Source organism: Gadus chalcogrammus, chromosome 7 (assembly GCF_026213295.1).
Source record: "Gadus chalcogrammus isolate NIFS_2021 chromosome 7, NIFS_Gcha_1.0, whole genome shotgun sequence".
Lineage (NCBI taxonomy): Eukaryota > Metazoa > Chordata > Actinopteri > Gadiformes > Gadidae > Gadus > Gadus chalcogrammus.
Window position 1 is genome coordinate 31,785,513 of NC_079418.1, and position 22,964 is coordinate 31,808,476.

At 47.2% G+C, this 22,964-nt stretch overlaps 1 long non-coding RNA gene across 1 annotated transcript; it reads right to left on the minus strand.

Moving 5' to 3' along the window:
• Positions 1–9,729: 9,729 nt before the first annotated feature.
• LOC130386192 (uncharacterized) lies at positions 9,730–16,581 on the minus strand. Its single transcript, XR_008896094.1, has 3 exons — positions 16,428–16,581; positions 12,318–12,382; positions 9,730–9,828 (listed from the first exon to the last, which is right to left on the minus strand). It is a non-coding gene; the product is annotated as an uncharacterized LOC130386192 (long non-coding RNA).
• Positions 16,582–22,964: the final 6,383 nt, after the last annotated feature.

The following is a 22,964-nucleotide window of genomic DNA, read 5'->3' on the forward strand; positions in this document are numbered from 1 at the left end:
CATTGGCGCACCAGTGTTCGCCCTCGGGTCGCACCAGTGTGCGCCCCAGGCCAATGGTATCGCTTTTCTTTTTTGTTATCACCATATGACTGGACAATTCAGCGAATCGATCAAATAGGTTACCTCCCTCAGCAGCATTCGCGCACCACAACTACATGTAGAGGGGAGATAGAATGCTAACTAGCAGAGAGTTGTAAGCACTTTTCCACCCTTTTCAGTGGAGGAATTGGACTCCCCAAGCAATGTTATACTTAAAAGGAGCAAGTAAACATATTAATTTAGTCTTTCGGCCTGTAGCATATAAACAAAATGAAGCAACTGTCCCATATTTCTAACGGCATCAAGTAGACATTGAGGCCCCGTTTACACGAAGGGAAAACGCAGATATTTTCACACGGTTTGGCCTCTCATTTACACGAAAACGCCGTTTTTGTCACAGAAAACGATCATTTCTAAAAACTCCGGCCAAAGTGGAGATTTCTGAAAACGCCGGTTACGTGTTGTCGTGTCAACGGGTAGAAACGGGGTTTTAGGTTCTGAAACGTCACATTATGCGCCAGGAAATGCTTAACGTCATATGAGCGCCTTATGTTTACAGTTTGTTTGTTACAGGAAGACGCTCGTGTTATTCGTTGTTGTTGATTCTGAGGATTCTGATTGGCTTGCATGGCTTTATCCTTCTCCCTACACTGCCGCCCATAGGTTTGGCATAGTTATAATGTCCCAACGGCGTATTTATCCGTTTTGATGTAAACGACAACTTTTTTGAAAACGATGTTGTGTGCACAATGTTATTTTTGAAAACGGAGGGGGGGAAATATTCGTTTCTATAAATACCCTGCTACGTATAAACGTGGCCTGAGACTCACAAAAAATGGACGCTATAGGACAGTGATCATGATTTGTCTCAATATCAGAATAACAACAATGGGTTAAATAGCAATGGCTGGTGGAATGGCCATGAAGTAGGTCTGTATATGCAGTGTAAGCTTGTCCAGGCCCTGCAAGTCAGGATGTAGGGTATGAATCGGAATGAAAAGCAGATAAATAGGTAGTGGCCATCCCCAAAATGCACCAGAATACAGGAAATCAAATCTATTAAATTGCAAAAAAAAGGATATGGGGGGGGGGGGGGACCTCAGACCCCCTGTCTATTACTTTGCCCCACCAACATGTTTGATCGCCAGCCGCCACTGGTGACCAGTCACTGCGCGGTTTATCTTCTGCCAAAGCCGAAGCTACAGGCCTCCTGGTATCCATGTTATAAAATCACACAAAATCACACATAACACTCACCCTAATACCAACCCTGTAGCCGAACACAAACCAAACAGCTCACTCTAAAGGTCTAACCTGACGCTGGATTAACCAAGCGCGGCCCGGGTTAGGTGCTGCAGTTTATCATCGCTGCACTCAAGGGTTCAAGCCCCGCCAAGAAGACACTCCATGGCAGCCAAATGAAATATTGCAAACGGTGTCATGTGAATTGTCAATCATAAACTGCGTTCAAATCACAGCCCACCCACCCACCCACCCAGCTGCCCGTTTGAGAGTAGGTTATCAGTTCTGGAGACATTGGTTCAATCCCCACAGACGACATTCTCCGAAGGAATCCCATTTTAGAAACGGAACGATGTCCTGTGATTGTATTGTCAATTATAATTTATGTTACAATTCACGTCCCAATGCGAGACACCTCTGAAACCACATTTCCATGGGGATTTGAACCCATGCCTCCTGAAGCAGGAACCCTTATCTCTCTGTTCTGCACCACCGAGCCAACCAATAGGAAAAGCTCTGAAGATTCACTTGACGCTACAATTAACACATCATCATTCTTTGAGTTCCCAAGGTTTACAAAGAGAGCGCTCCTGGTAGGACTTGAACCCATGTCTGCAGCGGTGACAAAGGGCAGCTCTCTCGGTCCGACCACCAGGACAGGGACGTTGATACAGTTGGAGTTTATAATTAACATTATAGTACACATGCAATTGTTTGTAGTTGCCAAGGAAACGTTTTTGGCAGGACTTGAACTGAGGTCTGCAGTGCTGATAAACAGCAGCTTAGCTCACGGGACCAGCGCGTCTGAGACACGGTTGGGGAAACCATTGATATAAACTTCAGCCAACCCACCGACGAGACAGCGGCAACGGCCAGGGCGGAGGTTTCAGTTGACCTTATAATCCCTGTGACATCATTTCCTGTGTGTCATTATGTTTCCAGGGACAGCCTCTTGGTGGGACTTGAACACAGATCTGCAGTGACTGAAGCTCTCTCTCAGCTGGACCGTCCAGAGACCCGACATGTGGTAGGAGGTTATAATGTACATTACCCCAAACCCTACAGCACGACCCATAGATACCCCTAAACTCAACCCTGGAACCGAAAACCAAACCATCAAACCCCACCAATAATAAACCCTAACCCCAACCCCGGAACTAAAAATTAAACCCTCAAACCAAACATATTGGAACCTCTAACCCTAACTCAAACCCTAGAACCGAAAACCAAACTCCCAAATCCCAATTGAAAAAAAAGTAACCATAAAACTGAAAACACCCCCAAAAATCTAACCCATATGATCTCCTAACCCCATATCAACCCTCAACCCAATATTCTTGTCCAGGTCGAACAAGTGGAGTTTTCATTGTGAAAACCGTCTTTATTTATCTCCTTTCTAGACTCGCTGTGTTTCAGTTGATTGCATTTTGTATTTCCGAATCTTGTATTTCTTCTACTTTCTAGCATTTACATTTTACATTTTGATTCAGGTTTCAAAATCTGTTAATAAACAGTTCAATATGACAGGGAAAACTGTCCAGCCAGGGAACTCCTTAACCCCATAAAAGCAGCTATGAATTCTCTGCAGAAATATGGTCTGTAAATATCGTACCCGCACTCTTAACGAATCCAAGGAAACACGGGGAACAAGGATTATAACAATTCATTTTATTGATTTTTTTTTCCAGACAGACACATCAATTTCTGGACCACAGTAGAGGATGGAAACCTTTCACAAACATTTTTGTCGTTATTATTGTTATTATTATTTTTTGAAAATACAAATATAAAATTAGACTTTCCACATTTGAAATATGAGACCCCCATATCCACTTCCAGTATATTTTAATAACGGCGTGAGAACGTTGCTTGGGTCCCCTGGGAGATGCTTCCAGGGGCCACTCTCGCCATAAAAAGTTGCTTGCCATAATAATAATAATAATCCAAATGAAATAAAACGGGGGTGAGTTGTTGAGATGGACAAGGCAAATCAGGAGCCCACTGAGGAGAGCTGTGAGGGGGCTCACAGCAGGGGGCGACAACACACACACACACAGACACACAGACACACACACACACACACAAACACACACACCGGGTAATGACTGTTGATCACTGACCCGCTGCCTTGGCGAGCCGCCACGAGGGCGGAGCCACACGGTGTGTTCCCGCTCGGACCGTGACGACCGGGTGAAGTGTGTGCGTGTGCGCGTGTATGTGTGTGCGTATGCGTGTTTGTGTGCGTGAAACATAAACGGTTGAGGTCCTTTATTTCTTTTTTAAGAGTGATGACCATGGGGTGGACGGTGCACTGTTGGGATGGAGGGTGGAGGTGGTGGAGGACGAGGGGAGTAGGCATGGCGGTGGAGGATGCTGGGATGCCTATTCTGCTTGGATGGACATAAAGAAGTCTTTTCGGATACACCTTGAAACAAGAGCCCAGGCTTCAGTTGTGGTACAATACCGGATGGGTTTTGCTGCGAGTTAAGCGCACGTATTATCGTTATTATCTTCCATATTTAATGACTAGCACCAATGTCAACAACATGTTTGCTCTGGGGTTCATTGCTACAAAAGAATCTATAGGCCTCGCCTGTCTGTCTGTCTGCCTGTCTGTCTCTCTGTCTCTCTGTCTCTGTCGTTCATCAGAACAGATGAAAACCTTTGTCAGCTTGCATTGGTTGAGAGTCTGTTTTCTGAAGGCAGATACAAGTGCAATATGATGCAACATGGAGGGGTTTTGGTTTGAGGAGGGGACCCCCTGTCTGTTTTAGGGGTACACTGTTAGGCCGAGCTCTAAGGGCCGGGCACTTGCCTAAGATTCAAGTTTAAGTGGATTAAGTGGTCGGCTGGCGTCCGCCTGGCCGTACCTCCTCTTCTGATAACGTCATTAGACCAACTACACCCTCCTCTAAGTGGATAAACTCGCCTAGTAAGATGTATCACATTCATTAGCTGTGTGTCACTGTCAACACAAAACACGATTACTGCCACGGTGCCATGCTACCTTAAAGACCGCGCTACCACACAACGGAAACAAAAACAGAAACCATTCATCAATAGAAAAGATGGAATGGAAAAACCGTTACGTGACATCCAGATTCTCCAACTTTTGTTTTTGTTATATTTATGAGGCATTATCATTAATCTATCTCAGTCATCTCTAGTATTTCTATGCTATATGAAACTGAAAATGAAGGTGAAGGAGCTACACTAGGATTTGTGTGATTATATTACAGCCTCTTACTTGATAATACAATTTAACGATAAACCAGTGAAGGGATAAGGCAAAAGCTGAACGAGACAAAGTTTCCAACAGAAAGTTAAAATAAAACACTCTCAATAACTCTCAAAACTGTGGATGATATACGTACATCTATATATTTAGTTAAAGATTTTGTTATAAATAAAACAGACATTTGTATTTAGCATTGTAATTACCTTACTTATTTCTCTAAAACTATGAATAGTATTGATGACGTTCGATGTACGTTTTCATGACATTTGAACAGTTTTTGGTAGTTGTCATGTTTTTTATAAACAGTTTATTAAAGTAATGGATTTCAGTACATGAAATGTTTTCCTTTCATTCATTTATTGCTTTTCTGCGTAAGTGCTAACCTAATTTTAATACATTTTCCTAACTAACAAATTATCATTTCATTGTGGATGAGGTTTGAGTTGAATACAGTATCAACATATCTTTTGAATGAATTAAAGGGATATTTGCCAAACATTTAAACAAGTATATCTATTTAACAAACACACATAGCAACAACGACGGTCGGTTTGTTTTCCCCGCACCATGGGCGGACTAAAGTTTTCTGGCCCCAAGGTGAAATGCCCTACGGGGCCCCAATGATGCTAACTGCCCCGAACGGCTAACAGTGGAAAACTGAAACAATGTACAATCCCGACTTCTTAACTCCAGTTAATAAAAGCTGTGCCAATAGCTTTGCGCTATCCTGAAACCAAACAGCGTCCGTTGTGCTTGAGGAACGCCAGCCAGGTTAGCTGTGTAGCAAATTGTTTTAATTCTGTTAATTTGATTAACCGCAAATTAGTGGAGGCACGTGAACCGTGACATCCACTGAAGCGAAGGAGTCGAGATACCCTCCTCGGAACAGGGGAAGGGGCCGCTGCCGTCAACACAGGCTTCTGATGCTGTTGTTTTTATTAGCTATATTTACCTAAGAATTAGCATTTTAACCAAATATAATAAAAGGCTCCCGCTGTGAACCTTTTGGCCCGCAGTCGCCCAGTGGGCATGCCGCCCTCCAGCCTCCTCTCGGGGGGACATTAGGGCTGAGATCTCTCTGGCGTCTCGCTGCTGCAGGGTTGGGGCCACTTTTATGACACCATAATGGCATCAGATTTTATTGTCACTCAATTTTCGACGGCACCCGTTTTATATTCCTAATGCTTGTGTGATTCGCCCCCCGCTCTTCAGTGCTGTCCCCTGTGTCTGCGGAGATGTTATGTTCAAGTCAAACTTGGTAAAAACCCTCCAATAATCAGCCTGAATAAAGACTGAGCCATACGATGGTAAAACGACAGCAAATGTTTGTGTTTGTCATGAAAAAGGCGGTTTGCGTTATGGTAATGGCCTCCATTAGTCTTACGACGTCTGCGACTCTTTATGAATAATGTCTACAACTGAAATAAAATGGTGTTTCCAAGGAGCTAATATTAACATATCTTCATAGTAATAAAAACAAAAAACCCAGATTAAAATAGTTTAGTGAGTAGAGATGAGTGTCAAAGATTACTTTAACATTACTATTACTGATAGAGATGCTTTTATTATCTATCAACGGTATTGATAACTGCTATTGAACACTATAACTAATGTGATCATTCTGGGTCTGTGAGAACTTGTTAAAAAAATAAAAAAATTCTTCAATGCTACCTTCTTATTTGTTTTTTGATCATTATAGCTTGTGTCCCCAGTAAATTAAACAAATATATATTTTGCATATCTAGCGTTAGCCTTTAAGGTAGTATGGCACACCCTTAGGAAAACATTCGAGGGTGGGCATCCAAATAATGCCTTTTGTTCCGGTCCATCTTTACAGCCACAGTCTCCATCCACGAGTACTTTGGTTGATTGGAAACCATTGGGAGATCGTGCGGAAACTCGCGTAGTTCAGAGAAAAAACCTACTTCTAGCAAATTAGCTTTTTTTGTGGTTATTTTGTTGCTAGTATTAAACATGACCCATAGGGGAACTTCTATCTACTACTGCAGTAAATATGATACTATTAAGACGCACACGACACCCAGGGTGATGACAGGGGACAGGGAACAGCCAGCCGGGCGATCAAAGGTGAGAGGAACGAGGTAGCACTCGGCACTCTGTTTACAAGGTGATGCGACTTCTTTACACGCCATGAAGAACAAAAAACATTCGTTTTTTTTGGGGTGATGTGGAATGGAAAGAGGGAAATAAATAGATGTGCAGTACAATTTAATAGTATATTACAATTATTAATATTAACCACAAAGTATCAATAATCAGTTTGATTAAAATTGAAATCAGCAAAGAAGCATCTCTTTCTTTTTTTTATAGTTTTGTATTTCTTTTCTTTTTTTTACATTTGAACATTACAAGGGTAATTTCTTATTTAAATTATTACTTGATCACACCTTTATATCACTGACTGTAAAAGCATCCAGCATATTATTATTATTATTATTAAATCTTTTTTTTACCTGGTTTTTCGGAACAAAAGAGCAAGTAAGACAAAACTGGGTAAAATTGAACAACAGATACATATGCAACAGGTAGCGTTTTGGAGTACATACCATTCATTTCACCAACATGTTTAAAAAAAACCCACTGCACCCTGGAGCATATTATTAAAAGTCCCTCGATGGTTCGATCGAAAACCAGTACCAACATATTGTGTAGAAATTAGCAACTTAGAAACAGCAAAAAGAATCAGTGTCTTGTATTGGTTTTGTATAAATATCTTAGATGGGTCGTACACATAATGGAATTTAAAGGCATTACCTCAATACACTGCTATATATTACGCACTAGTTAACACACTATTTACCCACCTCAAAGCTCTGGAGAGCATGTCTTGTTCAGAGTAAACTACCCCAAATCCTCGGTGACATACCCATAGCACAGGACCGTTGTAAAAAGCCAACATATACATGTGCAAATAGAAATTGGCCTGTACTTTACTACTCACAGTGCAATGATTACCCACTTGAACTTTCAATGTCTCGGTACGTTTCCGCGCAAGAATAAATTAATCAATTTCCGCGCTAGAATAAGTTAATCCTGCCAATGATTCCACAGCTGTACTCACAGGTCTTGAGGTATGGTATCAAAATGGTTCCTAATTCATTCAGAAGGAAGTGAGGGAGAGATCGCCGGGGAAAGGCCCTAGCACGCAGCCCGGGAGTTGTGTCCAGCAGGAACAAACGATAACATGGGACAAACAAACCGCGTTCTCCCTCCAGAGTATAAAAGGATGCAGAGAGCACGGTGAAACGCCTGCTGCTTCAAGTTCAAATCGTCATAACTACAGGCCGTATTTACCAGGAAGCACGCGCCGAATTCTACCGTGCGCTAAAACCTTTTGAGAGGGCAGCTTCCCAGTTTACTGGCGGGTTTACGTGGTGTGTGTGCGGTTCTTTTACTTTGTGTAACAAACTGCGAAGATTACCTAACTGCAAAGAGGAGAATAGAATGTAGAACATTAACTCAAAAAGTAATTTGCTGGACGGTTTTCGCTATCTACACGTTCTAATGGAGGAGGTAGCCAAAAACAATTATAAATAGGCTGTATTCTTCTGCTCGGAAAATATTGCTGAAAGTTTTGATGTAAAATGGAACAAAGAATTATGGCCATTTGTTCTTACATCCCTCTCACGTGATAGAAAATGTGGAAGAGAGAATCCTCTTTTTTAATAGACAATGTCACGTTCATTGTCAAAGATGTGCACAAATAAATAATCGAAACATATTTGACGAGAGTATACGTGTGAAATATAGTAGGCTATAGGTACGTTTTTGGATGGTTAAAACACATACAATTTATATACTATGAATCGTAACAAATACCAAAGGAACAAATGTAATAAAACGAACAAAAACGTAAACCTATTTTAAACGGCCACAACACAGTTCAGCAAAACAACCTTGTGGCAGCTAATTTGAACAAACACATTTTTCACATCACTCCGGCGCTCTGACTAACGACCATCTTTACCCGATGTCCTAACGACATCGGACGCTTATCGGACGCCATTTTGCGTTGTACGCAGAATTGTGCACACATACGGGTGGATCAGCAGTGCTTTTATCGGACACGCGAACGCTGTAGCGGCTCGGCAAACTGTTGAGTAAATACGGCCCAAGGAACGGTGTGCTTTGGATTCAATCTTTTTTTTTTTTTTCATCTTTGAAATTATATCTTTAACAGTGAGACCAAAGATGCCAGCGAGGAACCTTCTCGTCGTCAAAACTGCGCTTGCTTTGCTTTACTCACCATTTGAAAATTTGCTGGTATGACACTTGTAAAATTATTCAGCAGAGTATATACACAGAGCTTGTGTTCTGTCGCACTGGCTTCCGTTTTCCAGCAGTAGGACGATAATTGTTTACGGATTTTTCTTTTTTTTTTTCTATTCACACGCTATAACATTTTCTTTGACACACCATCACAAAAATATGCTATTCTCTCATTAAGTTGGTTATATGCAGTGACTGGAATAATATGTACAGCTACATTTCTTTTCTTCAAGTTTGAATTCACAATGTAGTTATATGAAATTTGTTATAGCATATATATATATTTTCTAATCAACAAAACAACACTTATAAAAAAGGACCATAAAAATATTGGAGTCCTCTTTGTATTGCCCGAAAATAGGTAATTATGGTTAACAATGAGACGTCACAAGAATTAAAACCGCTACTTAGAATTATGACTAAGAGACCCTCTGCAATTTCATTGAATTTCATTGAATTTAAAATTAAATAATTTTCAGTCTTTTCACTCTCAATTGGCTTTTTGTGCATAGACACAACATTTCTCCAATTATTATTTTTTTTCCTTACTAGAATCTATACAAAAGCGAAGACATGACTTTGCAAATATTCTTGGCTGTAACTCCCACCCCCCCGAATTCAAACAAAACCCATTTCCACAAGTATACTATCAGGTCAAAGGAAATGACACGAGAAACGATAGATCAACTGAAACGACTCTCTATTAACAGGTCCGAACAGAAGGAAGGAAGAAGGTGAGTGAAGTCGATTGGAAACATACCAAACCAGGTTAGCTTCTAGAGGTCTATAGTACAGCAGGTGTTCCTTTTTTTCTGAGATGACTAACTTTTTTTTTTCTTTTCTTTTCGTTTCTTCGTACGGTCTGGGGTTCCCTGGGGTCTTCCGGTGGGAGGGGTGGGTGGGGGGGGGGGGGGGGGGGATTGGGGGTGGGGTTGTGGCAGGGCCGAGGTGTTGGTGGCCCCCGAACATACAGCCAACTACACACCTCAGCTCGTCTTCCTCACCACACCAGACACGCTCTGCCGACAAAACAGACACACAATTAGGACCTGGATCAGGTTAAATCCCTAAATAAAAACAAAACATGACGAAAGGTTTTTTTGAAATAGAAAAAAGGAAAATGTTTAGTTTTTTAAGTTTTGAGAAATGGTGGTTTGATTGAGTCTCATGGTTCTCATTCTCAAACTAACACATGAGAACCATGAGACTCAATTAAAACACGATTACATCACAACAAAGGGGGGCAGGCCAAACAGCGGATTATTGGTTATTTTTCTTTGTTCTTTCAGACTGTAGTATAGAGTCAGTATTTATAAGTAATGACGATAAGCTAGAACTATGAGGGTGGGAAGATGGAACGATAGAAGTTTATAAAGAATAAAGTATTAAAGACCAAACACCATCACTAACGAGCGAGGCTAGTTCTCCGGTCAAGCTCCGCCTATCAGCTGACCAACGCGGCCCAATCAGACGCCCTGATCGGAGGTCGATCTAAGACCTTCCATCGTTAAGTGAGCAGAGTGGATTCCCCCCACTGCCCCCCCCCCCCAGCCTCCACACACTCCGGCGGGGCTCTGTGTGTCACCTTCCCCAGGGGTCCAGAGATCAGCCCGACCCCACGGACCCCTGGGGGGGGGTTCTAAGTGCTCCTGCCCGTCACGTTGTGGAACGCTGTACTCGACAGCCTGGAGCCACGCACCGCTACGAGAGCGCGACCGCACCGCGACACTCAAGCGTGTGACCGTTACATGCACTGCATGGATACGTCCACGACACGGGGGACTTCTGACAGACGTACGCAGAGACAGGTATCTGCATCCTAGGTAACCGCCGCGGTACGCTCCAGTGATTTATTTGCAGTAGAGCAGACTTGTTAAACTAACTGAGGAAGATTGCCAGTAATCTTCCACGTTTTAGCGCAGATATTTGAACATCAAATATCAAGGGCACCGTCTGCTATGTCTCTCTTAATGTTTCCATAAGTCGGGCAATTTCCCTGGAGTACACAAATAAAGTACATTAGCGTGTACATAGTGTGCGCGTCTTCCACGCACACCAGCTTGCAGCTAAAAGTAGAATTAGTCAAAAGTTAATTAAACAAGGAAGGCATGGAAATGAAATTAAAGGCGTAGAAGAAGAAGGACTAAATGTTGACCACTTTAAATGTAAATGATTTCCGTAAATTTCTAATGTGGGTTAGCTTTGCACAGACTTGACACTCGTTAGTATAAAGCTACGATATTTTTTTTTGCATTATGTTTATCATAATAACACATCATGTTAGTGTCGCAGCTTGTACGTGTGGCTTGAATTTTAATAAAGTAAGTATGGAAATCGGTCCGACTAGAAAGATGACCTGGGTGCCAACCGGTTCAGACTGGCCGAACCGGTTCAGAAGGCATCGGGCTTGGATGAGCCCGACCAGATAGAACTGGGCTAGGGGACTGGGCTCAGGGACTGGGGGGTCCCAGAGTAGGGACCGTATCTCCGTCCTACGCCAGCGGCTCGTTTAAACTGAAGAGTCCGGTTTAATTAATGTCCTGAATAGCTTAGTGCTGGATGTTAAGTAGGAAACACTGGCAATGTTTAGCATATTATCGGCACATTATTTGCATATTAAGAAGGGGAGCAAAACCTCTTGCACCCAAAGCAGTCAGCGGACATGCACATAGAAACACATGTGAGTGCCAGGTAATGTTAACGCCAGGTAATGTTAACACCAGGTAATGTTAACGCTAGGTAATGTTAACGCTAGGTAATGTTAATACCAGGTAAAGTTAACACCAGGTAACGTTAATACCAGGTAATGTTAACACCAGATAATGTTAACACCTGGTAATGTTAACACCAGGTAATGTTAACACCAGGTAATGTTAACACCAGGTAATGTTAACACCGGGTAATGTTAACACCTGGTAATGTTAACACCAGGTAATGTTAACACCAGGTAATGTTAACACCGGGTAATGTTAACACCGGGTTATGTTGACACCAGGTAACGTTTAAACCTATTCCTGATAACACCAGGTACTGTTAAAACCAGGTAATGTTAACACCAGGTAATGTTAAAGGGGTGATATTATGCCACCAGGTGTGAGTGTGATTAGCCATTACATGTGTTTTAGTCACATCATAAGTGGGCGTGTCCACCTGGACGTACGCTGGATGAGCAGTCTACCTGCCTGACCAGTGGACTGTAGCGAATCCTGCTCACCTATCCATCAGGTGGACACGCCCACTTGTAATGTGTGAGTGACTGAAACACGGGGAGAAGCCCATTCATCAAAGGGCTTGTAATGGCTAATCACACTCACAGCCGGTGGCATAACATCAGCCCTTTAATACTGTGTGTGTTTGACTCGCCGCACGCACACGGTGAAGGCTTTCGAGTCAACGGGGAGGAGAGGCTCTTCAGGAGGTAAACAGGATGTGTTAAAGGAGGATGAGGGGTCTACAGAAGGCAGCGCTGATATTGGGAGTGTGTGCGGTAATCAAATGAATGAAATACCTCTGGTGCGACCGAGCCACGGCTCAGTGGTATCCGTTTGTGAAAGCTGTCGCAATCAACGGGCCCTAAAAGTGTAAGGTTAGTAAGGGGTCAGTAACATCCAGAGGAATACTGTTAGTGCACAACATCACTTTGAACCGGGCGGGCATGAATGGGTACTTCGTATCGATGCCACTGATCGAGTTAAGGCGTCAGAGCGCTGTTTGAAGAGATGTTGTTCAATGTGTTTCGGTAAGTGTCTTTAGATATGTGTGTTCGGATCCCTGAACTACAGGAGTCCGATAATACTCTGTTATTCGAATTAAACCAATTAGACCCAATGTTTCCGCTTTGCTGTAGCCTCGTGTGATACCCATTCATGCCCACGCAGTAGTCATCATTTCAATTCAGACGAAGCAGAGTTTCCCGGCAGCTGTTGTTATGATCCTGTTGTTCTTTCTCTCTGTGATCAATATGTTTATGTAGGTCAGTGATCAGACGTTCCGCTGAAGGGAGACAGGAACACCCGACACAAAACTACCCACAGGTTTGAATGGTTTACTATCAGTCCACCTAAACAGAATTATAATCAGTTGAAGGTTTTCAAAAACAGATATAAACAAAAGCGATTCACCCGAACCTCTTCTTTGTCCAGAGATTAATATATTGTCCATGAATGAGGTGATAAGGATATTTGGTTACCGATGTGGTGATATATTGTAAAGGCCTTTATCAGGAGATGCTTTTATCAAACGCGGCGTACAGAACTTATCGATTGACCTCAGATCCTGGAAGGGTTACGGGGTTGGAAGTCAGGGGTCAGAGGTCAGGGGTCAAAGGTCAAGGGGCGTCATGCTTAGGGACATTTTCATGACCGTTCAGATGAGACATTCTTCAAAGCTACTGTTCTCCGGGTCCCAGAGGGAAAAATAAAATAGTTTTGGACGGACGCCTGTGGGAGACATGAATTATGAGGTAGGAACGAGTGGACAGAAGAGATGCCAAGTACATGCTAAGTGCATGCTGAGTGCATGCTAAGCACATGCTAATTACATGCTAAGTACATGCTAAACACATGCTAAGTACATGCCAATTAGGACAGAGCGTGTGAGAAGCGTGTTGAAGGAACCCTTCAGATCACAAACAGCAATCGATGTGCATCGTTTGTGTGAATCATTTAGACGTCGTTCTTGTCGATAATTGCGGAAAAAACGAAATGTGTCATGGAAATGAAAATCAAAAGAAATTGTGTCACATGCTGCAAACGATTGAATCTAAGGTGATGAGCTGTCAGGTGTAAAAATGACAAACAAGAAATGAAGGCATGAATACGAAGTAAAGCAATCAGTGGTTTGATAGGGAGGGGAAGGATGGAGGCTCAGGGGGAAGGCACAGGCCTGCTCTAATCTAAAACCATCTCGCACAAGGAGAACATCACCATCCACAGACAGACAGACAGACAGACAGACGGGAGCGGCAGGGAGCAGCAGATAGGTGAATGCTGTCGGTTTCTCATAAACGCTTGTGTTATTTACAGAGCAATGCTGTCTATTACCGGCGTTTCGTTTTCCAGCGAATGGGTGAGCCTCCATTAGACGCCACGGAGTCGGCCATCTTTTACCGACAAAGGGTAATGGAATGTCCGATACGATACCCAGTGACGTGTCGCATCGTTTGTGTTTCTTACCCTCGGCGCGGTTTGTACATGATTGGCTGCTGTTGTGCGCGCTGGGACTGTTCTGTGCTACGAGCGGCGTTTCTAATAACGTCGTTTTAAAAGGACGTTTGTGTTGATTAAGCCATGAAAACATGCGGGTGAGATGAAGCGTGTTTTTGATCTGGAGTGGGCTGTTGTCAACAGCTGTACGTCGGAACCCTTCCTGCCTTTGATTTACATATCAAGCACAGGCTTTGATCCTGAGAGAGGGACGGTGCACCCAGAGACGTGTCACTGAGGAGCCACTAGGGGCAGTAGGGAGCAACCAGGGACAGTGAGGGCTAGGGCGAGGGCCAGCCAAACTCTGTGCGGCTCCACTCTTGGGTGGAATCCGTTCAACCATCCGGTGCTGAACAGGGACACTAAAGCAGTCCATGTCACTTTGCAAACGTGTAGAAGAATGCAACAGATTGGGAGTAAATACATTTAGCGGAAATACATTCCCTCCGTTCTATGCCGCGCGAGAGAATGTTTGAGCGCAGACGATTCATTCCAGAAGTGTGTTCTTCTGAGTGTTTAGTTTTTTTCCTCTAATAACCCCCGGCTGATGGCCACAGTCTTCCACATAATGCAGCGGCAATTAAAGTACAGCTGGAAACGCAGAGTGCACAGAATCTGCAACAAAGAGCTCGGCTGGCTGCGCTGCATGCGGGGAGTGATTGCGGTCGATGACGAGGATCACGGATTACAAAGGGGGCTGGCAGCACGAGTTTGCTGTTTTCGCGAATGTCGCAATGAGAGTAAAACAGCGACAACGGCGAAACCGCCAGAGATGCAGAGGAAGCCGCTGCAGCTGCCAATCCATCCCAGGTCTGGGCTGCCGCGGTGGGGTTGGGGGTGGGGGGGGGGGGCATGCTAGGAGCGCCAGGAGCGCCGGGCTAACCACGTCCGCTCTCCCATCGCCTCGGGGGGGGAGGCAGAGACGGGAGTCGGCAGCAAAGCTATTATTGACATCTAAGTCGAGTTTAAAGCTTTATCACGTCGGGCCAGATTGAAGGTTTCCTTTTCTCCGGGCTGGTCGGGGCAGTGGCTCAGCGCCGGGCCTCCTCCTCCGCGGGAACTTTAATTTGAGCCACAGGGTCTGATAACAGAAAGAGATGAGTCCTTTGGTCTTTCATTCTCCCCCGCCCCAGGATGTGGCGGGAGATGACCTCCCCTCCAAGGGCAGAACGGCCGTCAGGGAGAGTAAGTGGCCCCCCCCGAAACCGCGAGCCCCTCTTCAGCCAAGAGGACCCACCGTCTGGCCGGGGCGACCCGGGACCGGGAAGGCCGTGTAAACACCGATCTTCGTGGAGATTAGCGTTTTGACTTTCGGAAAATGTTTTTGTGAACGGCTTCCCGAAAAAAACCTCGGAAACTGCAGGCTGACTGGAACCGTTAATATTTGCCCAGAAATGACTAATTCAATAGCTGTTTGTTGTATTTAGTCATGGCTACATCTGCATGCAATTAGTCTGGTGGTTGGTGGGCCAATCAATCATCGAAGCTGTGCCAATCTGTGCATGCTAAGCTATCTGGTGCTGTAGCATGTAGCAGGCTGCTAGCATGACTTCATGAGACAGAGGGGATGAGAGTGGTGGTGAGAGGATGGTGAAGAAGAGGAGGGTGGAGAGAGAGCCAGCGTTTTTAAGCAATGATCCCTGACTCTTTTTAATCGTGTCACTGCATTATTAGTGGAGTATCTCTGTTCTTATAGTCTCGTGCTTCTGTTTCTGCACACTGAGCAGCTGCCGGTGGCTCCGCTGTTCCAGAGATCTTCTGCGCGTCGCAGAAACACACTCAGGCTCTGGTGTTGGCTGCCAGTGGGACGGGGCTCAGCGTGAATCCTAACCGAGCCCATCGGCGCATTGCGGGGGGACGTACACGCTCACGCAGTCCGTGGGACCGTCGCGCGCGACAGAAAAACAACACAGCGACTGCCGCAGCCAAAGACCTCGAACCCTTCCTTTGAATCATCTCGGATGCTACGGATTCTGCTGTTTAACGTCGAGACATATCAGCTCAGAAATGAGCAAACAGAGAGCAACGTCGCTTGCGCCGTTGCTCTCCTCTCTGTGATTCGTTTAGCCAGAATCTGCCCCGCCCAGTGCCTGAAATGCCTCAGAAATCTCAACAGTACGTATTTGTAATAAGCCGGCTAGTTCTAAACCTACTCACAGTGATGCTGGGGCCGAAGCCGGCTCAGACTCCTAGCCAGTACATATTCATATTAAGCCGGCTCGTTTTAAGCAGCATGTGCTAAGCCTACTCACAGTGATGCTGGGGCCGAAGCTGGATCAGACTTCTGATCAGTATGTATCCATATGAAGCCGGCTAGTTGTAAGCCTACTCACAGTGATGCTGGGGCTGAAGCCGGATCAGGCTTCTGAACAGTATGTATCCATATGAAGCCGGCTAGTTGTAAGCCTACTCACAGTGATGCTGGGGCCGAAGCCGGCTCCAGGCTGGGGGCTGGCGGCGCTGATGTAGTTCCCCACAGCGGACTCCTGGCTGCTGGGTCCGTACAGGTCGGCTACGGGGCCCGGGCTGTTGGCCCCCGGGAACCCACCGGGTCGGGAGGGGTTACCGCCTGGGGAGGGGGAGGGGGGGGGGGGGGGGGGGGGGGGGAGGGGAGACGCTCAGGTTCTCTGTAAAGACACGATGCTGGACTACAGACTGAATTACACACTTTACTACACACTGCTGAACTACACACTGAACTATAGACTGGACTACACACTGAACTACACACTGAACTACACACTTTACTACACACTGCTGAACTACACACTGAACTACACACTGAACTACACACTTTACTACACACTGCTGAACTACACCGAACTACACACTGAACTACACACTTTACTACACACTGAACTATACACTGAACTATACACTGAACTATACACTGGACTACACACTTTACTACACACTGCTGAACCACACACTTTACTACACACTGCTGAACTACACACTTTACTACACACTGCTGAACTACACACTGAACTACACACTGCTGAACTACACACACTAAACTACACACTGTTGAACTACACATTGAGCTACGCACTTCTGAACTACACACTGAACTACACACTGGACTACACACATGTGGTTGAACTACACACATGTTTTACTGCACACATGTTGTTGAACTACACACATGTTTTTTTAACTACACAGATGTTGATGAACTACACATGGTGTCGTTGATGTTGTCTACACACATCACCGGTTTCATAAAACACATCAACAGAATCAGAAAATAGCGTAATTTTTGCACGGCACTTTGTGCCTTTGCTTGCAAAATGATTATCATTACAGTCAGGAGACCACGTTTGAGCCACCAGGGTTAGGGTCAGGGGACACAGACGAGGGGTCCCCAGAGAAGCACATGCTGCGAGGACACCCCTTCGACAGACTCATGCACAGGAGACAGGCAGGCAGCTAGAAATACTTCCACCATGCTTACATTCCAGAGGTTGCAAACCGGTGTCATGCATCGAGAGAACCTGGCTTCTTCTGTTTGGCCTCGCCTATTCGATCGCCTGGTTAAGTCAGACTTGTCTTTGGGTGCTGTTCCCTCAAAAACGTTGGATGTATATTTGTGTGTGAATGTGAGTCGTTCATTAGACCTGAGATTGGCACCAGCATGTTATCTGAGGTGCGATATTGAATTTTCTAGTAATATATATATATGCCAGGAATGAATCTCAAACAGAGAATATGGAAGATGGAAGAGAGAGGGACTTAGAGAGAGAGAGAGAGACACAGAGAGGGAGAGACGAAGATAAATTGAGTTAAAGACCAAAGAGACTGGAGGGAGGGATGAGAGCGAGAGAGAGAGAGAGAGAGAGAGAGAGAGAGAGAGAGAAAGGAGAGAGAGAGAGAGAGAGAGAGAGAGGACAGCCAGAGAGAGCAATGACAGAGAGAGAGAGACAGTATAAGTGAGGGGGGAGACCAGAGATGCCACAGTGAGCGGAACAGAGAGCGAGGAGGAGCAGCATTAAAAGCAGAACATGACCACTTGACATCAGATGATGAGCAGGTCCTGCTGAAGATGAAACGGGGGGCCACGCCAGCCCCCTGACAGACACTAATAAGAGGTGTGTGGCAGTCCAGAGCCCGCCCTCGTCCTCAGAGCCCACGCAGCGAGACCAGGACATTAGCGAACCTTCCTCCAAACCAAACCATCTCCTCTTCCTCTTCCTCCAACTCCTCTTCCTCCTCCTCCAAACCGATCAAACTCCTCCTCCTTTTCCTCCAAACTAAACCAACTAATATTCCTCTAAATCAAACTAACTGCTCTTCTACTTCCTCCAAACCAACTCCTCTGCTCCTCAAAACCAAACCAACTCCTCCTTGAAACAGGAAGTGAGTTACAACTTTAAGTTCACCGTGTCAAACACACTCCTTGGTAAACAAACCTAAAGGCAGGTATCATCTAAATGGAAACAAACCCAAACCGAAACAAAGGGTTTGGATGTGCTAACGCTAATGCTGCGCTAATGACAGGATGCTACGCTAATGCCAGGATGCTACGCTAATGCCAGTTATGCCAGGCTTATGCCAGGATGCTACGCTAATGCCAGGAAGCTACGCTAATGCCAGGATGCTAGGCTAATGCCAGTTATGCCACGCTTATGCCAGGATGCTAGGCTAATGCCAGGATGCTACGCTAATGCCAGGATGCTACGCTAATGCCAGGACCAAGAGCTGCCTGCTAATACACTTGATTCGGATGCCGAGCATATCGACGGTGGCTACGCTGCTTCTCCACTGAACTGGTCTCTCTCCACAGCACAGGAGGGTTAGCGATAGCTTAGCGAACCGCTACGTAGCGACCGCGGCGCATCGCTCTTATCTCGCCCACCCAGCCTTCTTATTAAGCAATTAAAGCTATTTTCAGTTGAAACGACAATTCCACATTACACATGATTGGTGGCCCCCATTAGTGTTGAGCTGGCAGCCGCTCTCTCTCCGTGTGAGAGGCTAGCTTTGTACCGCTACCTCCCCGACACCTCCTCCTGCTTCACCTCCTTCTCTCCTCCTCCTACTCTCCTCTAGACTTCTCCTCCTCCTCTCCTCTCCTTTCTCCTCCTCCTCTCCCCCTCTCCGCCTCTTCCAGCTCTCCTCTCCACCTCTCCCCTACACCTTTTCCACCTCCTCTCCTCTACACCTCTCCTCCTCCCCCTCTCCTCTCCTCCTCCTCCTCCCCTCCGCCCCCTCTCCTCTCCTCCTCCACCTCTCCTCCTCCCCTTCACCTCTCCTCTCCTCCTCCACCTCTCCTCCTCCCCTTCACCTCTCCTCCTCCCCTTCACCTCTCCTCCTCCTCCTCCCCTCCGCCCCCTCTCCCCTCTCCTCTCCTCCTCCCTCACACCTCTCCTCCTCCTCCTCCTCCCCTCCGTCCCCTCTCCTCCCTCACACCTCTCCTCCTCTCCCTCCCTCTCCTAAACGTACATCCTGTGCAGTTTAGCGGTCCCAGCCGTCAAGGGCTAACAATAAGTCCTGCTCATTAGCTGGCTGTGCGGCTCTCTGAGCGTGTCGCTGTGTGACAGGCAGCCACCTCACCACAGCCCTTTACATTCTCCCCTACTCTCCATTCACTGCCCACAGCTGCTCTCCTTATATTAAACCCGGCTTGACTCAGCGCGTTCCCTCTCCCTCTCCCCCAGAATGCCTTGCTCTGCGACAGATGCCAGCAGGACGACAGCGACGACGACGACGCGAGGAGGATCGCTGAGGGGAGCTCGGGATGGTGCTCGGTGCCGAGCTGCCAGGGTGTATAACTACCGTCGGGGAGTCGGCACAGAGTCCATACGTATCATCCCGCTATCGCTGCTCACCGCAGGGAACGTTTAGGTCTGTTCTGTTTCCCCTCACCGCGATGAATCTTCCTGGTTCTTGTTTGTTGGCAGTTACGCGTCTCCTCCACCCCTCCTCCCTCCTCCCCCCCTCCTCCCCCCCCCCTCCACCTCCTCCACCCCCCCCCCCCTCCTCCTCCCCCCCCCCCTCAACCTCCTCCACCCCCCCCCCTCCCTCCAGCTTGTTCCTCTCTCCCGTTGAGCGCTGCAATCCTCCCTTCAGGATTAGAATCCTCCTCATCTATTCCACCTAATGAAGCTCGGCAGAGCTGCGACGGCACCGAGCCCCCTCGCCGCGGTGGACCCCCCCCCCCCCCGCGACGCTCCGCTCGCCTTACGTAACAGAACCCCCACGGACCCCCCTATGGACCGCCTCTCTCTGCGGGCCTCAACGCCCCCAACGCCTACTCATCACCGCTACGTGGCTACGAGGTAGTCGGCTAGCAGACGCTTTGATCCAACGCTGCTAACTGGGAGGGTTCAGTACAGAGACAGGTCGTTATGGAGCAGGTAGGGGTTAGACAGTACAGAGACAGGTCGTTATGGAGCAGGTAGGGGTTAGACAGTAGAGAGACAGGTCGTTAAGGAGCAGGTAGGGGTTAGACAGTAGAGAGACAGGTCGTTAAGGAGCAGGTAGGGGTTAGACAGTAGAGACAGGTCGTTAAGGAGCAGGTAGGGGTTAGACAGTAGAGAGACAGGTCGTTAAGGAGCAGGTAGGGGTTAGACAGTACAGAGACAGGTCGTTAAGGAGCAGGTAGGGGTTAGACAGTAGAGAGACAGGTCGTTAAGGAGCAGGTAGGGGTTAGACAGTAGAGAGACAGGTCATTTAGGAGCAGGTAGGGGTTAGACAGTACAGAGGGGACATTAAGGAGCAGGTAGGGGTTAGACAGTACAGAGACAGGTCATTAAGGAGCAGGTAGGGGTTAGACAGTACAGAGACAGGTCATTAAGGAGCAGGTAGGGGTTAGACAGTACAGAGACAGGTCATTAAGGAGCAGGTAGGGGTAAGACAGTACTAAGAGAGGTAGGGGTTACACAGTACAGAGACGGGTCACTAAGGAGTAGGTAGGGGTAAGGGGACATCTTGGTCTAGGATGACAACAGGAAGACTTTAAGCCAGAAGCTTTCAGCTGGGAATCAAACACCAGCATTACCCAACCGAGGTGTTAAATAGGAGCTATCCCACACTACAATATAGAGAGAGAGAGAGAGAGAGAGAGAGAGAGAGAGAGAGAGAGAGAGAGAGAGAGAGAGAGAGAGAGAGAGAGAGAGAGAGAGACACACAGAGAAAGTGACAGAGAGAGAGAGAGAGAGAGAGAGAGAGAGAGAGAGAGAGAGAGAGAGAGAGAGAGAGACACACAGAGAAAGTGACAGAGAGAAAGGGAGAGAGAGAGAGAGAGAGAGACACAGAGAAAGTGACAGAGAGAAAGGGAGAGAGATAGAGAGTGCTGTTTGCGGAGCTCTCTCTCTCTCTCTCTCTCTCTCTCTCTCTCTCTCTCTCTCTCTCTCTCTCTCTCTCTCTCTCTCTCTCTCTCGAGCATCTCCTCCTACATGTGTAGGCAGATTGCCAGGCGGGGGGGGGGGGGGGGGTGTGTAAACCTCCCCCCCGGTGTTTGCTGTGTGGAATAAGAGTGGAGGTGACACCATAGTCTGTTAAGGAGCCTGTCCGCCCGAGGCGGCCGGTCGGATCCGGTTTGAGCCAGCAGGGGGAGTGGCGGTCCCGTCGCCCAGCCTGCCCGAGCCGGGAGCTGACAGCTGCAGCTGCGCTAGCCTAGCGTTAGCCTAGCGTTAGCCTAGCGTTAGCCACCGAGCCACGCTCACTTTGAGCGGGAAAACGGAGGGGAGAGGGCGTACATACTAAAATGAACGTGTGTGTTTGTGTGTAGGTCTATGTGCCTGTACGCGTACATGCACGTGTGTGTGTGTGTGTGTATGTGCATGCACATGGGCGTGCATGCATGTGGGTGCATGTGTGTCTGTGTGTTTGCAGGTGTGTGTGCGTGTGTATGTGCGTGTGTGCGTGCATTTGTGTGTGTGCACGTGTGTGTCTCCCTGCGTGTGTGTGAGGACGGTTCATCAACGGTGATGTGAAGACAAACTCTGCTACAGTCACCGGGAAAATCAGCCGTTTGCGTCTGATCCGATGACATTCAGGGTTTATAAATAAACACTCATGATGTCATCCCCATGTGACTCTACCGATTACATCATCATCGTCGTCGTCGTCCTCATCACCATCACCACACCTAAGTCATCCCTTTAGTCATTTCTTTTTTTTTAACAGCGCTACCAAAGCCCTCCCTCCCTGAGGCTCAGCGTCTAACGGGGCCGTTGGCGGAGTGGTGATGTGCATGCACAGAAGGAAACACAAGTCACACGCTGTGGGCATTAGACCGCCCCGAGTCCTGCCCAGCAAACGCTCGCCCGGGGGGGGTGGGGGGGGGGGGGGGGGTATAATCAAGCAGTTCTTTTTTTGGGGGAGTGCAGGCAGAGATGAGAGAGGGATCATTCCCGGGGGGTGTGCGTTAGAGATCATTGGGGGATCATTCCCGTGTGTGACGGTAGATGTAGACTACAGTTCAGACTACAGCTCGCTGCGAGAATAGCGCCCGTGTCGCGGCTTCACGTGCACGAGCGAAACCGCCGAGCGCCCCCCCCCCCCCCCCCCCCCGCCAACCATCGCTTTGCATCTCTAAAGGAGCAGGAGGGGCGGACTAGTAGCCGTGGCGACGGACCAGCGACCGGGGGCTGCTGCCGTGGCGAGGCCCAGAGGCACATGCAGATGAGGCAAAGCAGTGTCTAGAGGGGGGGGGGGGGCTCTGGTCTGTGTGCAAGCAGAGGGGAGGGAAGGGGGAGGGAAGGGGTGAGGAGGGGGTGAGGAGGGGGTGAGGAGGATCACAGGAGAACATGAAAGCTACACAAACACATCAAAAGAGGATCTCTCTAAACAGACGACAGCATGCAGCGGGCCGTTGTTCTAGGGGGGGGGGGAGGGGGGGGGGAGGGGGGGGGGGGGGGGGGGGGGGGGGGGCGGGGGGGGCTGTCTCATGCTCGCTCGCGGTCACAGACCGCCCGCCCGCTTTAAGTATCATATCAAACAAATAA